Source organism: Ctenopharyngodon idella, chromosome 16 (genome assembly GCF_019924925.1).
Source record: "Ctenopharyngodon idella isolate HZGC_01 chromosome 16, HZGC01, whole genome shotgun sequence".
NCBI lineage: Eukaryota > Metazoa > Chordata > Actinopteri > Cypriniformes > Xenocyprididae > Ctenopharyngodon > Ctenopharyngodon idella.
This window is the reverse complement of record NC_067235.1, coordinates 18,667,219-18,693,410: the sequence shown is the minus strand read 5'-3', so window position 1 is coordinate 18,693,410 and position 26,192 is coordinate 18,667,219. Positions and strand designations below refer to the sequence as shown.

General features: G+C 35.8%; 1 protein-coding gene across 3 annotated transcripts in view; it reads right to left on the bottom strand.

Annotated features, from left to right (window-relative positions):
* tsnare1 (T-SNARE Domain Containing 1) overlaps positions 1-26,192 on the bottom strand; it is a 196,022-nt gene that overhangs the window by 36,839 nt on the left and 132,991 nt on the right. Inside the window, exon 12 of one of the 3 annotated variants that reach the window (XM_051864834.1) lies at positions 8,389-9,587. The exons of the other annotated variants lie outside the window; for them this stretch is intronic. The gene's annotated coding sequence lies outside the window, so the exon portion shown is untranslated. Of the gene's footprint in view, positions 1-8,388; positions 9,588-26,192 lie in introns of those variants that run through there. 3 annotated transcript variants of the gene reach the window in all.

Genomic DNA, 26,192 nt, shown 5'->3' with positions numbered 1-26,192 from the left:
AATAATACATGCGGTTACACTCTGAAGTTGCCTGTACTGTTGCGCACAGATATGCATAACACTTATTAGAGACGGTTTCCTCAACAAATGTGATTTTTTTTTTTCCTCACATTCAACTCATAGGGGTTTTCTTAATTTCAGAAACAAAAGTCTTTATTTATACTTTACCGTACTAGACTCAAGCCAAGTAATTCATTGTAGATCATTAAAATCTGTGTTCTTTAGGTGTGAGACAAGTTTGCTAGTGCCTGCAGATGAGGCCAAATAATCAAAACATACGTGTTAATGCACAGGCCAGACAAAAGCATATGCCTAATGGGACGTGGGTGCAATCTTCTTCCAGCCAGGTCTAACTGGGCCTGACAGTTTTCTTTTTTAGAACATGCACAGAGAGATGCATTATGCATGAGAGGCCTGTATACCGCCTGCCCTCCTCTTTACTGACTGGTCCCTTTAGAAGTTCTTCACCTGACAACAAACAAGCCTAACCATGAATTATCTTGCCTAAGTTGACATTTGTCTGAGGACTTGTGTTTGGGGTCATGTAGAATTTAAATCTTCTACTTCATAATGCTATAAAACATGAAGGGGGTTGTGTCAAGTGTAAGGTTAATGTATCATGATTCACTCCCTGTTCCAGGAATGATCCATGTCAGATTTTACCTAGCACTTGGCGTATCATCAACAGTGTGACTAAAATGCGACATAAAATAAAAATGTGAGTGAGAAAATCATTTAAAATCCAGTCGGATTGTACACGTTCACGTGGCGTCGATATCGTCTGATTAGAAAGCGTGCTAGTGTTTCCTGCACGTGACAATGAACACAGTATAATCTGTGATGTCCGATTCGCCAACAAATAATTGAATAAAAAACAAATTAAGAACCAATTCTTTTTAATGCGTCAGATCTATCTATCTATTTTAGAGTATTCAAGACATGTCACAAATACTGTATATTTACGAGTTGAACGCACATGAACGCCACCACAAAGTCGTAAATACGAGTGGGAAACTGGATTTTCTTCGAGAACAGAGTTTATGAGTTGGGGCCGTGTCAGTAAGAAACATGGCGGAATACCACAATACTTAAAGATTTTTAGCAGTGGGATTGTCAGGCTTTTTTTGTTTATTAACAACGAAATAAGCATAATTTCCTGCATAAAATATGATAGCATTGTAATATAACAATATATAAAAATGTAAAATAACAAGCAATAATATGTAACGATAAAGTTTACAGAGGCTTCATAAATTAATTAAAAACATAAAAAAGTAAAACACACCTGATACACATTCTTTGTTCATCGTTTTCTAGAAGTAGACTTAAAAACCTTACTGTATTTTTGTGTAGTTAAATAAGAGAAGGTACCGCCATCTTGTGCCTATGAAAGTGACTTGAACGCACCTGACCTCGTAAACATTAACTTCATAGGAGGACTTAAATGCACCATTTGCATCCATCCATCCTTTCATCCATCCATCCATCCATCCATCCAAAACTGCATTTTTCATAGACAAAGGAAAGTTACTCCTCTCAGAAAACATATAAAATAAAGATACTTTTAGATGTTTAATTGCTATTTAAAGCATTTAGATCACTAGACGAGGGCTTAATGAGCTCATTTTTGTGAAAACCTCAAATTCGACCAAAATCGACATTTTTTGCCTGTAGCTCGTAATTAGCCCATGCACATTCCGACTCATTTTACCAGCATGGGTCACATTTACAACATTTTCTTTACAAAATGATTTTTTTCTGTACAAAATTGCAATTCACATAAGCTAAACATTTTTATAAGGTGGAGCCCCTGAGGGGACATGGTGATTATGACAAAATTATACAGTATTTCAACATGGTTGCGTTCTCTAACAAAACTTATACGTTATTTGTTTGTTCTCTCGCAAAACCTATTTGTTTGCGAGAGAACACAAAAAATTCACAGATTTTTCTTCATCACCACTTAGGAGCTCCATATTATGTGACTTGAATTAATTTAGCCAAAAATGATGGCATTTGATTGTCATTTGACCCTTTAATTCTATATGATTTTGTCAAAACTGACAATTTTGACAAAAATGCTAAATAAAGAGCATTATCTTGGTGACAAGAATGTGCAACAACAATGCAGAACACATCAAAGAAAATCAGACAAAATGGATGTACAAATCAACAAAAAGATTCAGTGATAAAGCAGCACTAACCTGAGAGCTATAGAATCATACCATAAACATTCAACTTCAACCAACTGGAAACCATATAGAATCCGTTACCCTTAAAACCTATGCACTTTAGTTGTCACATCTTGATGGAACTACAACAAAACTCTGTAACGGAAAGCATAAAAAAGAATCTTTTGGAAGGTCTGCTATGAAATAGCATGGATCTTATGGAGCAGACATGCTGTTATTGCCTCTAACACAGAACACTTTAACCACTTAAATAATACATGCGGTTAAACTCTGAAGTTGCCTGTACTGTTGCGCACAGATATGCATAACACTTATTAGAGACGGTTTCCTCAACAAATGTGATTTTTTTTTTCCTCACATTCAATTCATAGGGGTTTTCTTAATTTCAGAAACAAAAGTCTTTATTTATACTTTACCGTACTAGACTCAAGCCAAGTAAGTCATTGTAGATTATTAAAATCTGTGTTCTTTAGGTGTGAGACAAGTTTGCTAGTGCCTGCAAATGAGGCCAAAAGATCAAAACATACGTGTTAATGCACGGGCCAGACAAAAGCATATGCTTAGTGGGACGTGGGTGAAATATTCTTCCAGCCAGGTCTAACTGGGCCTGACAGTTTTCTTTTTTAGAACATGCACAGAGAGATGCATTATGCATGAGAGGCCTGTATACCGCCTGCCCTCCTCTTTACTGACTGGTCCCTTTAGAAGTTCTTCACCTGACAACAAACAAGCCTAACCATGAATTATCTTGCCTAAGTTGACAAATAATTGAATAAAAAACAAATTAAGAACCAATTCTTTTTAATCCATCCATCCATCCTCTGTAGTGTTCTGGTGATGACTGATTGATTGATTGATTGATTGATTGATTGATTGATTGATTGATTGATTGATTGATTGGAGTGTCAGATTTTACCTAGCACTTGGCATATCGTCAACAGTGCAACTAAAATGCGACATAAAATAAATATGTGAGTGAGAAAATCATATAAAATCCAGTCGGATTGTACACATTCACGTGGCGTCGATCTCATCTGATGAGAAAGCGTGCCAGTGTTTCACACACACAACAACAAACAGCGTAATCTGTGATATCCAATTCAAGAACAAAAAATTATTAAGAACCAATTCTTTTTAATACATCAGTCAAAATGATTCTGTCTATTGGTGCATTCAAGACATATACAAATGTCGTCAAGTTGAACACACATGAACAGCAACACAAAGTAGTAAATACGAGTGGGAAACTAAATTTTTCCTCGAGAACAGAGTTTACGAGTTGGAGCCGTGTCAGTAAGAAACATGGCGGAATACCACAATACTTAAAGGTTTTTAGCAGTGGGATTGTCAGGCTTTTTTATTAACAATGAGATAAGCTAATTGCCTGCATAAAATATGATAGCATTGTAATATAACAGTATATCATATATGTAATATAACAGCTATAATATGTAACGAAAAAGTTTAGAGGCTTCATAAATTAATTAAAAACATAAAAAAGTAAAACACACCTGATGCACATTCTTTGTTGTGCAAGTAGTAGACTTAAAAACCTTGCTGTATTTTTGTGTAGTTAAATAAGAGAAGGCTATCTTGTGCCAATGAAAGTGACTTGAACGCACCTGACCTCGTAAATATTAACTTCCCAGGAGGACTTAAATGCACCATTTGCATCCATCCATCCATCCATCCATCCTCTGTAGTGTTATGGTGATGATTGATTTATTTATATACAGTGTGAAACGATATTTTTTGTCACAAATACAATCAGTATTCTATTCATACTTTACACATGGGGTACATAGACAAGAGGCAGGATACTCTATTTCAGAAAAATAAATAATTAAATAAAAAGACTGAAATGACAGATTGTATTTAATTTTGACAGAGATATTTCAGTTTGATGCCAAAGATGTCATCCCATGTTAACATAATGATACACTATGAACTCTTGATTGCTAGTTGTCCAACTGCATAATACTTGGTTTTCTGCTGACATCCTCAAGATGTGATTATGAAAACACCTCTTCCCTGAGAGACCTATTTTCAAAGTTATCAAATAATACGTTTGCAGTTTCTTCAACTGTCTATGACAAGCTTCCCAAATGTGTAGTCCTCAGGTGTGCCATGTATGATTTTGGATAATTGGCAGACTGCATTTGTCCTCCACATACATACCGATAGTGCTCAAACTATGTTGACGTTCGATGTTGTGCTGTATTTTCAGAGCTTTATTTTTGATGACTCAATGAAAGCAGGTATCTTTTATGAGTAAAAACATCAAGTCTATTTTGAAGCAATTACGACTGTCTAGCTATTTGCCTCATACATTATTAGGGGCCATTCACACATAATGCGTTTTTCCATTCCACTGCCCTACTTTTTTATTTGTTTTCAATGTAAACATATGCTAGACGGACGTTTTTAACCATTGTGTTCATGTCTCCTATCTTTTGCAGTATCTTGCGCATGACACTGCATTCAAAAACGTGAAGCTCAAGTTAAGAAGTTCAACTTTTAAGATCTTGCACTTTTTGCATTTCACTTACCTGTGTCTTGTGTTTTTAACAGTAATAACTTGTTCTGTGTGAGCCGGCCCAGACATGCAGAAGAGCAAAATCAATCAGTGTCAAACCTACAACAGAAATTACAAACATGCACTCCAAATCAATCTGTACGGCATAACATCTTACCCATATATTCGTGCTTATGGATTGGGATTCCTGACATTTTGCTGCTCTTTAAAAAGCAGCAGTGAGTGAGCAGGCTGGTCAGAGAGAAGTTATGAAGTGGTGGAAGACATTTATCCATATGTCAGTGATAAGAGGCAACCTGTCAAAGCCTCGATGCTAAACTGCACCACCCGATGCGTAAACACTCTCTCTGACTGCACGCGGACAGTTCTTTTGTGCGATCAATGCCAGCTAGAGGCATTTTAGAAATCATCGATAACAAACACACCTCCGTTCTCTTTCTTTTTCCATCCTGTATCTGTCAAGAGCAAATTTGCCCATTGCCTAAGCAGTGGAGACGGTGTTGCATTATTGACCACGCTGTCTGCATTTATGTGTAAGTGACTGCCATCATGATGGAAGCTTTAATGGAAGTGTAGTGACAAATGTTTTCCATTGACATGTTTACTAAATGTCCTTTTATGCAGCTGTAGCTATTAAATGCACACTTTGGAAAGATAAATGTGACCGTTTGAAATTGCGTAATCATGTTTATGTATTCAGTGGGATTCTGCTCGGTTATATTAGTCTGGGAGACCAGATTGAAGACCATCTTAGACTAGTTTACAATTTTTTTTTTTTTTTTTTTTCAGCACGGTTAGCAAATTGCCTGTGGCAGATTATCTTTTAATATTTTTGTTTTCTCCAATGGCTTGTTTTGCAAAATGTATTCAAGTCTTGGTAGCTATTGTGATCGCAAGCACAGCAATATGTTGCAGTAGCGCCGGTCCATTAGAAGGACTTTAATTCTCACTATAGAGGGCTCCCTGATTCATGAGGCCTAGAGGAGCAATAACTCAGAGATTTATCCCCTGCTAACAGAGTTGCAAATGGGACAGCCAAGAGAAGCTGATGATGTACTGTTGCTGCCAGTTAGCCAACATTTTACCATCCAAACAAAGATGGATTTAGGAAGAATAGTAAGCATGTTAGCATATATTTCTAGTAGCTTGACCCAAGGGATTTTTGCACATGAGGGACAAAATAAAAAAAAAAAAAGATAAAAGTTTTCTTAAAGAGAAGACAAAGACTTGTTGAATATCTCTGGTGGACCAAACATATTTTTTGATCACTACTGAGTCATGGAGTCATTAAGATTTAATAATAATAATACTTCTATTCAGCAAGTACACATTAAATTGATGAAAAGTGACAGTAAAGACATTAAAAAAAAATTATATTTCAAATAAATGCAGTTCTTTTGAACTTTCTATTCATCAAAGAATCCGGAGGAGAAAAATAAAAACTGAAAAAACGGTTTTCCAGCATAAAAATCAGTATATGAGAATGATTTCTGAAGGATCATGTGACACTGGAGGTCTGGAGTAATGCCTGCTGAAAATTCAGCTTTGCTATCACAGCAATAAATTGCATTTTAAAACATAAAATTAAAGACAACTATTTTAAATTGTAATAAATGGTCACACTTTACTGTTTTAAATAAATGCAGCCTTGGTGAACATAATATATATATATATATATAAAAAAAATCCCAATCCCATAATGATTAATTAACATTCATACACTTAAAATCTTTCTCTCTAAATTATTATATAACTTTGCACCTTTTGGGTTAGCATGGTGACAGAAAATAAAGACTAAAGATCTAAAGCTCACTGTAAAAATGAATTGTTGGTTTAACTTAGAAAAGTAAGTTACCTGGTTGTCTTAATTGAGTTCATTGAAATTAAAGATTTGAGTTAATACAATGAAGGCAATTGATTTAATCAACATAAACTCTTACATTATCATTTTCATACACATTTTTGGTAACTTCCAATTGTTACATTCAGATTTAGCTAACAAGTAACCTTAGCTACATTAAGCTATGTAAATATGCATGGCTATCATCCAAGCTTTACAAATATCTCACAAATTATGCCTTAAAATCAGTTTAGGCTCTCAGTGATAATGTTTCTTTCTATTTTAGCAGTAGCAAATGTTAGTAATAACTAATCTGACAAAGCCTTAATTTAGAACCGTGTGTATTCCAATCATCTTAACGGCAGTTGCTCAGCTCAATGTATACAATTTGAAATTTGCCATCTTTTGAATAATCGTCAAAGGAGAAAGATTATATTACCAGCCAAATTGTGAAGATATAACATCTACAAGCAGAGAGTCCATGCTGAATTTCCCAGTGTTGGGGTAACACATTATAAGTAACTTGAGTTACGTAATCAGATTACTTTTTTTAAGTAACTAGTAAAGTAACGCATTACATTTTCAATTTACAACAAAATATTTGTTACTTTTTTACACTTATTGACTGACAGCTCTCCTGTCCCCATGTTGAGACAAATAAAGCGCAGAGGCATTGTGTGTGAACATGATGGTTATTGTAGTTCTAGACTAAATGTGAACATGCATTTACTCATCTCACTAGCACGAAAACATTCAGTATTACTCGAAACGAATAAAAACAGTGAAATGCAATCTCAGAATTTTATGCAAACCTGTAATTAATTAACTATATTAAATTACACAAATATACTTTATTTAATCTCACTTTATTAACCAATGTCTTTGCTTCTGGCCTTCAATGATCTAATTCAACCATACTAATAAGCAAAAATTACTATATATTAGATTTAGAAATAAGAGTGTTGAACTTCCTTCTCCTGTATCCTTTTCTTCTTTAATCCAGAATGGCAGCACAGCTGAAAGGTTTGTTTGAGCTGCGCCATCTACTGTACAGGAGTAAATATGCATTTTCTTCAGCTTCAGGCTTACTCATTTCACTGTTGGTGCTTTAACATTTGTCAAAAATAGAACTTTTTTTGTTGTTATTAAAAACAAACAAGCAAGCCCAGTCCAGGTGAGAAAAATTAATGCAAAAGTAATGTAACGCACTACTTTTCATAAAAAGTAACTAAGTAATGCAATTAGTTACATTTTTTTTACGGAGTAACGTAATATTGTAATGCATTAGTAACTTTCCCCAACACTGCCCCTTCCTATATATATCGTTGTTCCCTTAGTTAAATGTTAAAAACAAATAAGAAGCTGAATGCTTGAATGAAAGCTAACCCTTCTCATGTACTTCAGATTTATCAACACATACACTTAAACAGCTTCTACAGTAATCTATAAACACAGCAGCTAAGCATTAACATTCTGTAGCAGACATCACTGATGTACCAGTCGAAATTGCTATGACAGAAAAAGCTATAACTATACCCAATTCAAAATGTACGTTGACTTTCTCTGCTCACTACAGAGATCATCTGACAGTGAAGATAATCACTCTGAGAGGGAAGCGTAGTGAGCTTGTTGCTGTCTCTGAATGAATAGTGTGCCATGAAGTTCCTGTCTCATATTGATTAGCAGGTGAATGACTGAGCCAGTACAAACGTATTATTTCTATTATTTGTATGTCAGTTTTCTTTCCATCAGAATCTGCTGAAGTTTTATGAGCTTTAAGTGTGTGTGCGAAAGAGAGACAGTGAAATAAATGGAGAGACTGGTTTTTACATTGTACTGTTTAATCAAAGCCAGCAAATAAACAATAAAAATCAACTTAAATAAGAACAGTGCAATACAAGACGATACTGAACCTTTTAAACATTATTCATTTTGGAAAGAAAATCTATTTATGATTTTATGGTTATGCAAATAACAATAACGTTCTCTCTCAACAGGTGTTCTATAATGGCAGGCTACCTGCTGCATTCAAATGTCAGTTTATAATACCAGCTTTTGGTAAACACAGACAGCAGGTTACAATATTAAAAGAGAAATGTACACCAATTATTTGTCTTCATAAGAAATAAATTGCCTTATAAAGAAAGTTCATAAAAAGAATGTCACAATTACAGTTTTTTGTCACAGATTATATATTTGCGCCCTAGAAAAATAAATATACACATTTATTTTGAGCACAGTGTATCAACATGAGCTGATATGAGGACTAGCATAAGACTGATTCTTGGGACATATTGGACAAAACACGCAAAAATCAACATTCGGACCTTGATGATTTTAACACAAATGCATCATTTCATATATTGTGCTTATATATTTTTGCCACAACCTAGATGTTACTCTGTTACACAAACTGTGCAGACAATTTTAGATTATTTCTCCCATTTTAGTAAGTCATATTAGTAGCAACACTACATAAAAAAACCTTAAAATGATGATAATAACATAAACAGAGCTGATCTAGTAGTATCGGTTCATTAGTTAATTGAAATGAATGATAGATTTGTCCATTTTTATAACACATATTGTATGTATTATTGTTTTATGGATCTTATGGAGTTTACCCAAATTGAATTATAGGCAAGCAAAAACAACAGCCAGTTTTGTCTTGTACTCAAGAATTTGCGATAAATGACAGAAAAGAGATTTTAACATTGGCATAGAAGCCCACAGCAACATTTAGTCTATTTGGATTTTGTTCTTTGATTCGAGTCTACTTTGAAGAGGTAAGGAGCAATTAATTGCACATTACAGTACAAAGCTCTGATTAAAAATCATTAAAAATAGACTCTTTTAATGAACATTCACACACGCTCACATTTTCATACATGCATAAACAGAAAAAGCACACAATCCGACAGAAATATAGACGAAGATAAGAGAAGAGGAAGTGAGCGCAGGTGGACACCTCTACGTACAGATTCTTGTTTTGCTGGGAAATTGGAGCGGAAACAGATCTCTGAAAGAATAGCAGAAAAAGGTCAAAAGTCACAAAGTAGGTCAACACAATTATGATGGAGAAAATTCTGCTATCTGACTTGAGTACAAGAAGATACAAGAAACTTTGTGTTGTGTGTGTGTATATATATATATATATATATATATATATATATATATATATATATATACACACATACACCGTAAACCTTGAAGCTACATAAACCGGTGGACGCACTGGCAAACTGCTTCGCCGCCGGCATGATATCTCCAGCCAGTTAAAACATTTAACTGGTGTGGAAGCAAATTGTAAATTTTATTATTAAACTGTCCTGAGGTTTGGGTATGTAAATTATGATTAGTGGTCAGACCTAAAGTTTTAATTAAGTGCAAGCCTAAGTTTGGAACAGAAGTGGTTCATTAATCACCCAACTAGGCAATCCATAAAAGGCCATAGCTCATCACTTTCATCCTAAGTTATCTTTATTCAGAGTGCAAACAAGAAACCTTTAAGTAAATGAGAGTTCTGGAGGTATTACTCCCTGTCACTAGATGTTGCTTAGTAATTGTCAGAAAGAAGAATTGTCAATGGGATAAGAAACAAACATAAATATTTATTTAAAAAAATAAATGTTACAGATAATATTCAGTACAACAGCACTCTTGCTTGTGTGATATTTCTGAAAGGATTAGTTCACTTTCAAATGAAAATTAGCCCAAGATTTACTCACCCTCAAGCCATCCTAGGTGTATATGGCTCTCTTCTTTCTGATGAAAACAATCGGAGAAATATTAATAAATATCCTGACGCATCCGAGCTTTATAATGGCAGTGAATGGGGGTCACTAGTATGAGCTGAAGAAAGTGCTTCCATCTACATCAATCGATCATAAACATGTTCTCCTCTCCACATGGCTCCGGGGGGATAATAAAGGCCTTTTGAAGTGAAACGATGCATTTGTGTAAAAAAAAAAAAAAAAAAAAAATCCATATTTAACAAGTTATGAAGTAAAATATCCAGCTTCCACCAGACCGCCTTCCGTATTCAACATACGAAGAAAGTGTAAACTGGCGTCGCGTCAGTTACACTTTTTCCGTAAGTTGAATAGGGAAGGCGTAGGATGTAGCGTAAGCTTTTTAAACTCCAAGAGTTTTACACTTTCTTTGTACGTCTGGCGGAAGCTGGATATTTTACTTCATAACTTGTTAAATACGGATTTTTTTTTTTTTTTTTTTACACAAACGCATTGTTTCGCTTCAGAAGGCCTTTATTAACCCCCCCCCCCAGAGCTGTGTGGAGTACATGTTTATGATGGATGGATGTGGATGGAAGCACTTTCTTCAGCTCATACTCGTGACCCCTGATCACTGCCATTATAAAGCTTGGATGCGTCAGGATATTTATTAATATTTCTCCGATTGTTTTCATCAGAAAGAAGAGAGTCATATACACCTAGGATGGCTTGAGGGTGAGTAAAGCTTGGGCTAATTTTCATTTGAAAGTGAACTAATCCTTTAAATATGTGACTTCTCATCAGCAGTTGCAGTCCATCCATCTGTGCAGTACGATTTTAATGATTCTGTATACAACTGGCCAAAATGAATGAATCAGCTTTTACATAACTTGTTACTTGTTTACTTGAAAACGTTGCTAAACACTTCCCACTGTCTGCACAATTACCTGTATTTAGACCCCACATCTTTTAAAGTTCTTTCCATTCCACCCACCTTCCTCTTTGTCAAGCCAAGTCTCTTTGTCTTTCTTTTCCATCAGACTCATTTCACCTTCTGTACCTAAGGCTTCCAGGTCACGTCACCAGGGTCTGAACAGTAAGTCTGATCTCAAATGACCTGTCTCTGCCCGTCTAGGTCTGCAGGGCTGATCTGAGGCCAACGCTGTCACACGGAGGACTCAGAAAGGGCCAATAAAATAAGAGTGAAGGGGCACTGCAGTCTTTTGATGTGCTTCTTTACCTGCTTTAACCTTGCCACCCATGTGCGGTGGTTTGACTTCTAATCCATGCACGCACAAATAAAAACGCAGATAACGACAGAACAAAACTGTCACAAGAAGAGATTAAGAAAACAAGACCAATAAAAGAGAAAAAAGAGGCACAGAATAAAGGCATGTTCCCAAAAAGTGGCATTTAACAACCCAATGTGAATTGCAAATGGAAATTTAAACCATTTTTCTTTAGAAAAAGTCTGCATACCTAAATGAAGGCAAACATGAATGCTTCAATGCAGAATACAACTCATTCCACATCTTAAATATGCTAAATTCAGTTTTTTATAAACTAAAACACTAAATACATGTAATGTGTCACCCTATGGAATAATTAATTTTATAAGCTGTATATATATGCAGGGCTTGACATTAACTTTTTTGCTCTTTTGCTCACCAGCCTGTGGCTAGTGTTTTTTCAAAGTTAGTAGCCACTCAGCATTGTCAGTGGCCACAATCTTGACAAACTGCCATACAGATATTTTTAATATTATCTAATTTGGCAGCAGGTATATTAGGCTGCTGTCACTTTAAGATCTGACGCACAGATTCATTATACCGTGTTTTCTTTCTCAACTGTTTACATTCACTTAAAATATAACTGACTTTGTTTACGTGAATACTCGCTAAGACCGCCATTTTGATATAATTTTGTGTGTATTTGACTGTTTAAGCGCAATAAGCAGCAAAAGGACTCAATTTAGTACTGAGAGGTGGCTTTATGTGCGCACACTTTGCATGTGAGCACAAAATCTGTGGGAATGAGTAAAATTATGTGCAATAGGCGCAACCCCACGCTGAAATTCAAGCACTGTAACACCAACAATATTCATCTAGAGCAAATGAAATGAGTGAGTGAGGGGAGGCGGGTTTGTGTGTCAACTTCGCTATCAGAGAGACGAGAGATAGTGAGAAAGCGCAGCTGGTATTGGGTATCTGCGGAAAATGAGTATTGGATGTGAATACAGCAACATACACTTTATGTTCCACCTTAACTTCATCTCTAGACAGTATCTGTCCTCTGTCATCCAGGCCTGCACGTGCTACTCCCTCTAACCCCTGGTTATCTGATGTTCTTCGTGAACACCGGACCAAACTCAGGGCTGCAGAGAGAAAATGGCACAAATCAAAAGACCAATCTGACCTGGTTAGCTATCAATCTGCTCTCATCCTTTTCTGGTGAAATTCACGCTGCTAAATCTTCATATTTCCACAACAAAATCAACAGCACTTCAAACACATGCGCACTTTTCAAAACATTCAACTCTCTCCTCTGTCCTCCTCCACCACCACCCACCTCCTCCCTAACTGCTCATAATTTTGCTAATATTTTTACTGACAAAACTACAACCATCAGCAGTCAGTTCTCAGCTCCACACACACAGGAACTCAGACCAACCACATACACAACCACACATCTCCTCTCTTCCTTCTCTCCCCTCACTGAGACAGAAGTATCCAAACTTCTCCTCTCCAGTCATCCTACCACCTCCCCTCTAGATCCCATCCCCCACACCTTCTACAAGCCATCGCTCCTACACTTTTACCAGCACATTATCAACACATCTCTCCACACTGACATTTTCCCTAACACATTCAAGCAGGCTCGGGTAACCCCGCTGCTTAAAAAAAACCCACATTAAACACGTCACTTGTAGACAGTTATAGACCTGTCTCTCTCCTACAATTCATAGCAAAAACACTTGAACAAGTTGTTTTCAACCAGGTGTCATCTTTCCTCTCACAGAGCAATGAACTGGACGTCAATCAATCTGGTTTGCACTACTGACGGTCACTGAATCCTTGCAGATTGCAAAGGCTGATTCCAAATCATCAGTTCTCATTCTGCTCGATCTATCTGCTGCCTTTGTCACGGTGAATCATCAGATCTTTCTGTCCACCCTCTCATCACTGGGCATCACAGGTACTCCACTTCACTGGTTGGAATCCTATCTCACAGGTAGGTCTTTCAGGGTTGCCTGGAGAGGGGAGATATCCAAACTGACCACGGGGGTTCCTCAGGGTTCAGTTCTTGGACCCCTCCTCTTCTCCATTTACACTACATTACTTGGTCCCAACATACAGACACATGGTTTCTCCTACCATTGCTATGCTGATGACACGCAGCTCTTCCTTTCATTCCAACCAGATGATCCCACAGTAGCTGCACGAATCTCAAGCTGTCTGGCGGACATCTCGGCATGGATGAAAGAACATCATCTGCAGCTCAACCTGGCAAAGACTGAGCTTCTCGTCTTCCCTGCCAATCCGACTCTAAAGCATGATTTTACCATCCAGCTAGGTACATCCTCAATTACCCCATCAAATTCGGCCAGAAATCTTGGAGTAATCCTTAAAACTGATCTTCAAAGACCACATTGCGAAGACAGCTCGGCCATGCAGATTTGCACTATACAACATAAGGAAAATCAGGCCCTTTCTATAACAGAACATGCAACACAACTTCTCGTCCAGGCCCTAGTCATTTCTAGGCTTGATTACTGCAATGCTCTTCTGGCTGGAGCGCCATCATGCACAATCAAGCCTCTACAATTGATTCAGAACGCTGCAGCACGTCTTGTCTTTAACGAGCCCAAAAGAGCCCACGTCACACCTCTCTTCATCTCTCTGCACTGGCTACCACTTGCTGCTCGCATCAAGTTCAAGGCGTTGACGCTTGCTTACATATCTACCACAGGCTCAGCACCCTCCTACTTCCACTCACTCTTACGAGTCTACACCCCTACCAGAAGCCTACGCTAACTAAAGGAGCGAAGGCTCGTGGTACCATCACAGAGAGGCACAAAATCACTCTCCAGAACTTTCTCATTCACTGCTCCATGCTGGTGGAACGATCTTCCTTCCTTCATCTGGAATGCAGAATCCCTGGCAATATTCAAAAGACAGCTGAAAAAAAAAAAAAAAAAAAAACTATCCTTTCATTACCTATCCTTTCACTTCCTTTAATCCCTTTCTATTGCAGCTTATGATACTCTGAGCAATGTCTGAAATTTGTATTGTGAGCACTTCTTGTGTCTATTTGCCTCTTCATGACGACTCGCTTGTTGTATTCCTCACTTGTAAGTCGCTTTGGATAAAAGCGTTTGCCAAATGAATAAATGTAAATGTAAATGGAAGCGTTTCAGATATTTCAGTATCAGTATGTATCGAAAAATCGATATTTTTGACAATACTACATTGCACTTAGTTTATTATTTCAGATGCATTTTTAAAAGACTACAACAGAAAAATGTATATATTATATATAAAATTCACACAACCATTCATAAGTTTGGGGTCAAACTTTTTTTAATGTCTCTGATGCTCACAAAGGCTACATTTATTTGATGAACAAAACAGTAAAAATAGTAATATTGTGAAATATTATTAAAAATGTAAAAATATTTTATATTTTAGTATATTTTAAAAATGTAATTTATTCCTGTGATGGCAAATTACATTTTTAGCAGAAAACTGAATTTTCATTTCTTAATAAATTTTGAAAACATTTGTGCTACTTATATACTAAGTTTGAAAGAACAGCATGCACAATTGCACACATTTTGAATAGGAATTTTAGTCTGCTTTGGCCTTTTTCTCACACAAATCTATTGTATGCGTAAAAATATGTTTTTTAAAATGATATGAGGGTGAGCAGATCGGTTTCGGGTGAGCTATACCTTTAAGCTGGGGTGAGGTGAGGGAATTTGTGAGATATACATGCATTTCACCATTTCACTTTTCTATTCAATCCAATTCCCTTTATAATATACATTTTTTAATGCTACATAAATGTTTGTGTTCTCATAATTGTTATTGCCACACTCTATGATTTGCAATATTGTTTCAAAAAACAGCCAGATATGTGTGACTAAGCATCTCGTATGAATTCCAGTAATATTGAGAACAACAACAAAATAAATGTCAAATGAGGATTCTGCCAAAGAGAGGAGGAGGTGGTTTTTAATGTGTGTGTGAAACAGGGAAAAAAAAAAAGAAAGAAAAAAACAAAACAAGGCGGCGAGACAGAGAGAGAGAGAAATGACAGATGAGCATTATGTGAACGTCTGACAAAAAGGTCTCAGAGATGTCCATCAGTTCTGATGTCGTTGTCGCCACTGTGTGGGAATTTTGGCTGAGACGATGAGAGACAGAGCGGGAGTGAACAAGCCAGTAAGTGAGGGGAATGGTAAAAGAGTCAAAGGATGAAAGGATGGAGAACTGAGAAAGAAGGAACACCTGCTTTGAAGTGACAGAGATCAGAGGGCAACCTCCACCCAGGCTGTCTCTATGGCCAAGAAGCTCGCTCCGCTGGGTACGTCCACATCAAAGGCTGCTTCACAACCACCGCAGGGAGGATCTCCCCCAGCCACCGAGCTCACAAGTCTCGCTCTTCCTCTGTGCCAACTGTGCCACTATACCCATTATACTGAGTGAAAATGACATGAGAGGGGAGCTAGAGAGCCTCTAAAACACCTCGCAGGCTTATGAGACAGAGTTGAAGTGATGAGGAATCTTCTAAACATAAGCACGTAAACTGGCAAAACAGAGCAATAGCTGAAGACTAGGGTATATGGGGCCAAAGCTCCCAGGGTAAAGGGGTCCGTCTGTCGCTATGCATTGCAAAACTGTCCTAATCCATGACGTCATTGCGTGCAATGAGTAAAGACTGAATTTGAGGTCATTTGAGCTACAATTTAATACATTTTAAAATGTTGCATATGTACTGTAATAAGAAATCTTGAAATATATTTCAAAATAAATATGAGACAAAATACTTAAAGGGGTCATATGATGCTATTTTAAAAGTTAATTATTTTGTTTATTGGGTGAAGAGGTTTAAGGGTTAATTACTCACCCTCATGGTGTTGTAAACCCGTAAGTTTGAACCTGGATGTAGAACCTGGAAGCGCTGGACGTAAACAGCGTATAGGAGAATGATGGGGGAGGGACGAATTTGTTGAATAAAGTCATTATTTTTGTTTTGTTTTTGCGGACAAAAAGTATTCTCGTCGCTTCATAAAATTAAGGTTATTTTTATGAAGTCTTTACTACTTTTCTGGACCTTGAATGACGGTAATTACATTGCTTTCTATGGGGAATAAAAATCTCTTAATTTGTGCTCCGAAGGAAGGTCTTACAGGTTTGGAACGACATGAGGGTGAGTACTTAATGCCCAGAAATTTCATTTTTGGGTGAACTAACCCTTTAAACATGCTTTAATGCACATTATTTTTCACATACTGTACATTATTGCAGCTCCTCTATTCCCAGTCTGTCTGAAACACGCTGATTTCTACAAAGCCCCTCCTTACGAAAAGCTCAGAGTGCTCTGATTGGCCAAACACCTCAAGTGTGTGTCGGAAATGTAACGTCCCTTACAATAATTCCAAGGCTTCCAAGTCAATAAACACACAGTTAAAGGGATAGTTCACCCAAAAATGAAAATTCTGTCATCATTTACTCACCCTCAAGTTGTTCCAAACCTGTATGAATTTCCTTCTTCTACTGAGTACAAAATAAGATATTTTGAAGAATATGGGTAACCAAACAGTTGTAAGTCAATGAAGCCCAACTGTTTTGTTAACATTCATCAAAATATCTTCTTTTGTATTCAGCAGAAGAAAGAAATTCATACAGGCTTAGAACATCTTGAGGATGAGTAAATGATTTAATGAATGAATTTTCATTTTTGGGTGAACTATCCCTTTAATAATATCGTCAGTTTTACTGTATCAGTTCGAGCCAGAGTTGGATTCTGAAAATGCGGATGATAATTTCTTGCAAAGGATGTTTAAATCGGCACACACTGACTTCAATCACAACTGAGATTAATTTGGGAAATATGCCTGCATTTACATTTTAGCTCTAAGATGTACTGACCTAAAATCAGAATATTACAGGTTCTTATATAAATACTTAGTTTTGAGTTAGTTTTGAAATCTCAAAAGTGATTAAGAAGTGATAAAATTGGCTCAACATTTGCTGATGTGGTTATTTCGAATAAGTGTGCACTTAAATGTTATTTAAGAAGAGTCTTGCTAAGCTAATTATCTGCTTATTATGACACATTTTTATATATCAAAGTTTTGCCAGGGTGGGGGCAAAATATATTGCCTTTATATTTGCATGATTTTAATCAAAACAATATATTATATTCATTATATTAAATCATGAATTAGTATACACTTATGAATTAGTATACACTACCATTCAAAAATTTGGAGTCAGCAAGATTTTTGAGAAAAATCTATTATGTTCACAAAGGTTGCATATATTTGATCAAAATACAGTAAAACAGTAATATTGTAAAATATTATTACTATTTAAAAAAAGGTTTTCTATGAATAGAAAGTTCAAAAGAACAGCAATTATTTGAAATAGAATTAGTAACAATATAAAAGTCTTTACTGTCACTTTTGATCAATTTAATGCATTTTTGATAAATAAAAGTATTAATTTTTCAAATAAAAATAATTTTAAATTTATTTTTAAATTAATAAAATCTCAAACTTATGAACAACCTATGTAGTGATTACCTTATATATGATAATCATACACTTCGGGACCATAAAAAATATGAATGGATGGATGGATGGATGGATGGATGATTCCCTATTGCTTGCTACTCAGTTATCATTTCCTTATTTATTTACACTAACAGTCAAAAGTCTTGACACATCATGGACTATTTTTTTCTCTCATAACATTAAAAAAGTTAATTTAAATGCTTATGCCTGAATGACTGTAGATAAATAAAATAATCTATTCATTACAAAACTTAAATGATAATTAAAACTACATTTGGAAAATGCCTTGCAACTTCTATTCTGTTTAAAAAGCATTCTAGAATGCATCTCATGAAGTTGGTTGTGAGAGTGGGTAAAAGTTACAATGTAAACATTGAAAAAGATGGGGAAGGATATAAGGAAACGTTGCATGCCATTCTCAAATGTGTTATCTGTGTTAACATGACAGCTGAATGTATCAAAACATATGCACTAACCGCAAGTCCACGGCTCCAACATGTTCATGTTTTTGGTTCATGTTCAAAGAACTTAAGCAACAGATGAAAACAGCTGTTGGGAATGTCAAAACCTTCATATGGCAGATTAAACTCCAGACCTGGATAAGAAGGGTTTTCTGCTCTATTTTTCCCAATCCAAGAGTTGTAAGATTTAGTAGTCAGACGCTATTTGGGGCAAATCAATGTGGACAGATGGGCCCCTGCACTCCAAAAGCATCCGTCTCGCCCCATTTCCAGTCCACGTCCAGATGCCTTCTCCCGATAGCTCATATCAATCAAAGCCAAGCACTCTTCACAGCCAAAGTATTGATTGTCAGGGAGGGAATTAAATGGTACCTCAGCACCTCCACAGACGCAGAGCGAGTGCTCTGTATGAGTTGAAGGCAGAGAGCTGTTTGAAACTTTACATTCTAGTCCAGCTGCCCACATTAAGGCAAACACACTTTTGGACACACCAGAACAGAGTCTACTCACTAAGTGCACAAGCTTTTACACCTCCAACAGTGAATAGACAAGCTATCTGAGAGTCAGTCGACCATCTTCATGTCAACCTGCCCACTTGCCCAGTTGAAAAAGATTTAGTGATTCCCACTCCCCATCCTTAAAAGCAGACGCAGAATGGGAGTCATGCTAGTTGTTGTAGGGTTTGATGGGGCAAGATGACTCTCCATTCAACCGTACCGTTGATTTGCCTCTTGACATATGGATCTCACTAAATCTTATTTCAGCACATTCTTAATTCTGACATTTTATCAACCTCAACACACAATAGTGTCAGTATCACACAATCCTTCTGAAATCGAGAAATTAAATGCTCAAGAAACATTTCTTATTATTATCAATGTTGAAAACAGTTCTGTCATGACAACTCTGAGTGTTTGGCATGGTAATGGGAATGACATTGTTGTATGTTTGGTCTTGTTGGAATAGATTTATGCTGTAGGCTATTGCTGCTGCTGCAGAGCAAGTACTCCCAATACATACATGACACGCTGCTGTGAGTAAGTAAGAGATGCTGCTGCTGTACAAAATAGCGTACATGAATTACCCGTAGCAGATCTATACAGGTGGAGCTGGGGAAGGTGGAGGGTTTCTGAATTGCTCTGCACTGCTAAGGCAATGCTACCAAAGTATTTTGAAGGTTGAGCATGCAAGCTCATTGGCTACTGATACAGCAGGAACCAATCATCTGTGCCCTTTAGATAACGATGTGATACAAGCAGGTTGAGTTAAAGGACCTATTAGCCTGCGCTAGAGTTTCATGACAGAACTTTGTATTTGTGCTGCTTAATATTTTTTGTTGAAACTGGATATTTTTTCAGGATTATTTGATGAAAAGAAAGTTCAAAAGCATTTATTTGAATTACTAGAAATATTTTGTAACATTCTAAATGTGTTTACAGTCATTTTTGATCTATTTATTGTGTCCTCTGTGAAAAAAAGTAATTATTTTTCTTACCCTAAACTTTTGAATGGTAGTGTATCATGGTATCCACAAAATATTAAGCACCGAAAACTGTTTTCAACATTGATAATAATGTTTCTTGAGCACCAAATCAGCAAATTAGAATGATTTTTGAAGGATGTTGCGAGACTAATAAGAACCATAATAAAAACCATAATTAATATTTGAGCACCAATAATAGTTTGTTATAATTTGAGCAGCAAATCAGAATGATTTCTAAAGGACTATGTGACATTGATAATGATGCTGAAAATTCAGCTTTGACATCACAGGAATAAATTACATTTCAAAATATATTAAAATAGTTAAACACTTTAAAAGTACTTTATGTTTTTTGCTCAAATAAATGCAGCTTTGGTAAGCACAAGTGACGCCTTTCAAAATCATTATTTAATTTTTTTAATTAATTATTACAATCTAATAATAGTAATACTTTACAATAAGGTTCAATAGTTAACATTAGTTAATGAACTGTATAAAAAAATAAATAAAAAAAACTAACGTTAAAAAAGACTAACAAATACAGCAACAAATGTATTGTTCATGGTTAGTTCATGTTAGTTAATACATTAACTAATGTTAACAAATGAACCTTATTGTAAAGTGTTACCGATATTTGCATGTTACATTCATATCTAAATATGTTGAAATTGCAATGCACATTTTTCTAAAGAGGGCGTCATAGTTATATTTTCTAGGGACTGACAACACTATAAAATTCTTTTAAAATCGTTCCCTGCATGCAGTTCCCCCAGCGGCATGGATTCTATGACTCTGTGCTGATCATTCAGCTATAATGGTACTTTTAAGTCTTTTTTAATGTGGTGTCTAGCACATTAAGGTGACCAATCAGCTTTAGGTAATCTCAGCTCTTCCTGGAGACACCCGCCAGCAGCTGAAACTGGGAGGGGGCTGTCTCATTGTGACACCTGGAGAAGCATATCCCAAAAAAAAGAAAAAAAAAAGACAAGTGTGATTTCTGTCATCCTCCATTTCAGAGAGATGTCGTCTCTATCTCTCTGTTTCCTTCTATAAGCTACTAACATTTAGGTTTGGGACTCTGCAAACTTATAATACCTCCACCGCACATCTGTTTCTCACATGGGAGCTTCAGCGCCTGTCTCTCACCCGGAGAGTTTGTCGGTAATCCCCATGAGTAAAGTTCAGAGCGAGCTGACAGCACTAAAAAATAGATAAATAAGGATTTTCATTTTTCACTCTGTAATGGAAAATTGCACATAACATTTCTCACTCAGCATTTATCCTTAATAGCTGCTGCAAATCCATATCCCCTAATTTCAAAAAAAAAAAAAAAACTTCATTGCAGAGAAAAGAACATTTTTTCTGCAGGTAGGAAACACAGTTTGTTAAACATTTTCTTACTCTTGTTTCTCCTCACTCCTTTTTCCACTCATACCTGAGAAATCGATAAAAACATTTTAAATACACTTTACATAGCAGGTTCTATCAGACTGCTTTTTTTCCTGGAAAATAACTGTCAAATTTCACTCGCAGTGCTCTTGCTGATTCTAAAGAAAGAGAGACGACAAAAGGTATAAGTAGAGCAAATTGAACCAAGCAGAGCGACAACAAACCTCAGTCACAAGTGAACTCAGAAACTTCTATCAGTCAGTGGAGAAAGTGAGTAATGTCTTGCATTAAGTTTGTTGTTCATTCTTGCCCGGAAGCAGTGAAATAACCCTATTAAATCAAGTAGTCGCCCTGCCATTAATCTCAATGCAGCTGACTAGTTCCTCAAAGCTAATGGGGTTTAGAATTTGCATCAGGCAAGTTTACCCACAAAGCTTTGCCTAAGAGGATTTTAGTCTATACAGAGGGCTTATTGTCACACTTGTTCATGGACGTGGATTAAATATACTAGGACTAGTGCCCTATGCTAACTGTGGGTGCACAAGCTGCCTTTCAGTTCTGACGGCTGCTACTGGCAAGTAGCAAGTAGAAAATGACCTTCACTAATGTGCTGGCGGTTGTGGGGCGGTTAAAGATCAGCGGCCGGTCGCAATGGATCCCTTAAGCTAAGAAGACCCTATTTTATAACTTTAGGTGAAATTATTATTATTAAGGACTTTGTTGCAACTAGCTGCAGGCTAATCAAGTTGCTGAGTTCTCTATCGCCATTCTACCCTCTAGAAAAAAGTTTAACCCCAGCCTGTTCTGATGGAAACCTTTCTTGGGCAAGTGTACTAGGTTGTTTTGGCCAAAATAAACAAACAACAAAAAAAAAAAAGTTATTGTAACAAAAAAACTTGACAAAATGACAAAATTAAGCGACAAAATTACTGGAAGGCACCTAACCCCCAATCACTTCCCGGGTGCCACAGCAAAAGTGGCTGCCCACTGCTCTGGGTGTGTGTCTCCATGGTTTGCAGTGTGTGTGTTCACTACTACTACTGCTAATGTTTGTGCACTAACTGGATGGGTTAACACTCAGGGGTCGGCAGTCACGCCGGCGATACCACCTCGATTTTTTTCTTACCAGTGCAAAAAAGACTCAAAATACTGTCAACTTTGGACATACAAATAAGAGTTATACATTATTAAAAACTGTGGAATGTCTTCTTTTATTTGTGTACACTCACAGTAAAAACAAAATGTTGTGTTTTTTGCAAAATAAAGAAAACTAACATGATGCGCGAGCTAGACGTGCCGATATTCGATATATGATATATCATGATAATGAATATGCATGATAGTTAACGCGGGCACTTCGAAATATTGTGAATTATTTATAACCAATTATTCACATTTTTATAATGCATTTTAAGAATACTTTCCCCATTAAGAGTATAAAATGCACAAATAATAAAATGCACCGCTGTAAGCTGCGTCAAAGAGACGCACATGTAAACAACATGTGCATGAGAAGCACATGGCGGAACTAGTGAAGGAGACGTGCTGAATGAAAGTGCAGGTTCACTCTCTGACAGCAGAGAGCGCTGATGGAACAGCAGAAATGAAGTGGTTACCCCAGAAACGCTGTAAACAAAGCAGCTGGGCTACTGAACAGTATTTCAAATGCTTCAAACAGCCATTCAGTTTTTTGTATTCGCAATGTTGTTCATCACAGTACCAAATACTTAATACTTAAAGACTTAATAGGCTATTTATCTTCAATCTTTAACATTTTTATATTTTAATCTGGACTACAACATGCCCTATAATGGCTGAAAATGTTCTGGCTATTTGTTATTGTTCAGTAACACTTAGTTACACAAGGCTTCATTAGAAAACATGTTAATTCATTACTACCAAACTGACAATGAAAAAATACTCATAATGCATTTATTAATCTTAATGTTAATTTCTTAGTTAATGTATAATAACATTACTAAAATCAAAAGTTGTAATGGACCTGAGCTAAAACTAACAATGATAAGTTGTATTTCTTAACTAACATTAACAAAAAAATAATACCTTCTGTAACAAATGTAGCTATTGCTCATTCTTAATCTTAGTTAATGCATTAACTGATGTATTGTAAAGTGTTACCTGTTCTTTATAATTCTTTTGCACTTTAATGTTTGAAACATTTTACTTTTTTTTTGTGTATTGCGTTATTGTAATATTTTTTAATAACGTTCAGTTCTTTTTGTTATAAGAAAAAGACATCTTAAAGCTTTTATACTATGACACATTTTTTGCAACTTATTTCAATATTGTGATAATACTGTATACCATGATAAAAGCTTCAGCAATTATCATAACATGAATATTTGATACCGTCACATACCTAGCGCGAGCTGCAGTCTCTTTCTCAATGAAGTCCATTCTGATAGTCGTTAGAAAATAAACTGTAACTTAGTGAATACTTATCACACAATCATGGGAAATATGTCTAAAGAAACGTTGAAATGTCAGGTTTTAAATCGTGTAAGTCAAATCGAAAACAAATATTCTCTGTTTATGTAATCTGTTTGAAAAGAGAGAGATGTCAGTCATTCGCGAGTCAGCTCATTATCCGCTAATGTGGCGAGCAGCATTCAAACGCTAACTCTGAGGCGATCCATGCAACGCCCACATCAGCTCGGAAAAATGCATCAAGCTTAATCAGATTCATGTACATCGTTTTGAGACGCAGTGAGGAATAATTCTGGAAGAATTTACCTCAGAGGAAGAGCACGACTTTCAATTTCATTTCATCAGAGGACAAATTCCAAGTATGGGTTACTATACTTGGCCTTCACCTGTCACTTTCACTTTCAAAATGAAAATATAAATATAAAATCTAATTCAAAATATTAATAAAACTATAATAGTATCTCAATGATACTAAAATAACACGACTAAACAAAAAAATAGCATCATTTACTTGCAAAGTGTAATTCCCAATCTTGTGCATAAGTTTCAAGTTTTTTGACATCAGAATTTGACAGTTGTAATAGTAATAAGTAATAGTTCTGATAAAATATCTCTAATTCATTTAATACAATATTAAATATTATAACTAACACTCTAAATAAGGACTAATATCAAATGCATTAATAAACAGTGTATATGATATGATGACAGAACAACATGTATAGGACTATGTTAATCAGATGTTCAGTGGTAGAGGGTCTGATGTTTAGTACTCTAGGCACCCTTAAATATTCTCTGGCTCTCCCTGTGCCTCTCTCGGATTTCTTTCTTTTCATCTTTGCAATGTCTCATCATGGTGAATACCAGCTCAGTGTTGTCAACTTAGCTTTTTCATTTGAATAAGCCTCTTTCTGCAGGAACCTGTCTGCTCTGTTTCACTGAGGCTAAATCAGCTTTAGCGGCTAAATATAAAAATGTTTCCTGAGCATTAATTCTTTAATATTTATCAGCAAAAAAGGTGCTTGAAATTCTGCTTCAGCCCCGCTAGCAGTTCAGAGAGAATGACAAGCTGCACATAAGCTTCGATGCCTCAGTTGATCCTAAAAACTCAAACTGGAGTTGGATGTGTGTAGCATGACTTGTGATGGTACACTTTAATGTTATTATTAAAAAAGAAATTCAAACTCTCCTGAAAACATGAAAAGTACAAATACAAAGAAGAAAGAAGAAGAAGAAAAAAAAGAATCAAGGAGGGGGAAAAAGATAACATTACCAACAAGTAGCTGAGAGCAACTTGTTCAATGTCAGATAAACATACTGAACAATAAGTGCAACCAGAGGCAATACTGGGGTTGAACTATAGCTACAGACTGAATGCTGTTTTCCACTGAAATGTTGCAGAGAAATCTGCAAAAATTTCTCTGAACCAGAAAGTTTTGTTAACTAAATAAAAGTACTGCGAGAGCGATTAGAGAGCAGACGGTTTTGTATGATCGGTCTGCGCAACGCTACTTCAAGTCGAACACATCTATTTACTTAATTTCTGAATGAATCAGCAATTTCAACTAATCGAATGAATAAACGACTCAATGACTGACTCATTTAGACATTTACCGCCACCAACTGGCAGTTTTAGTTTCTTATTTAGAAACAATGAACAATGAAAAACCTAACAATGAAAATTCTGTTTATTTACATATATGACTTTCTTTCTTTTGCGGAACATAAAATAAGATATTTTAAAGAATTTTGGTAACTAAACTGGTCTGTAAATATATCTAAATACCAATTCAGATGCAGCTTCTTAAAAAAAATCATTGCTGCTGTAGCCTAAAAGTTTGTGTAATAAATTCTATTTTGAATTAAATAAAATATTTATCTCTAAAGGTACTTTTATGATAATGTCCATTTGATGCTTTTCTCATTTAACACAATAATGACTTTAAATAATCTTTTGGGGGTAATTTCTCAGCAAATTTTGATGTGCGATTAATTCGTTATTAATTCGATTTTAGTCGCTTGACAGCCCTAATATAAATATTAAAAGAAAAACATATAATGCAAAAAATGTAGATGAAAATTAGAAATGATGTCTTGGCAACTAAATGAAATAAAAAAAAAAAAATCAAGTACTAAAATTAATAAAAACAAACACAGAAACAAAAAAATAAAGCAAATAGAAATGTAAAAATAACTAATTAAAAAATTGACAAAAGCACATAAAAATGACTAAAACAAAACTGAAATGAAAACTGAAAATATAAAAATAAACGCCAATTCAAAATATTAATAAATACTATAATAATATATT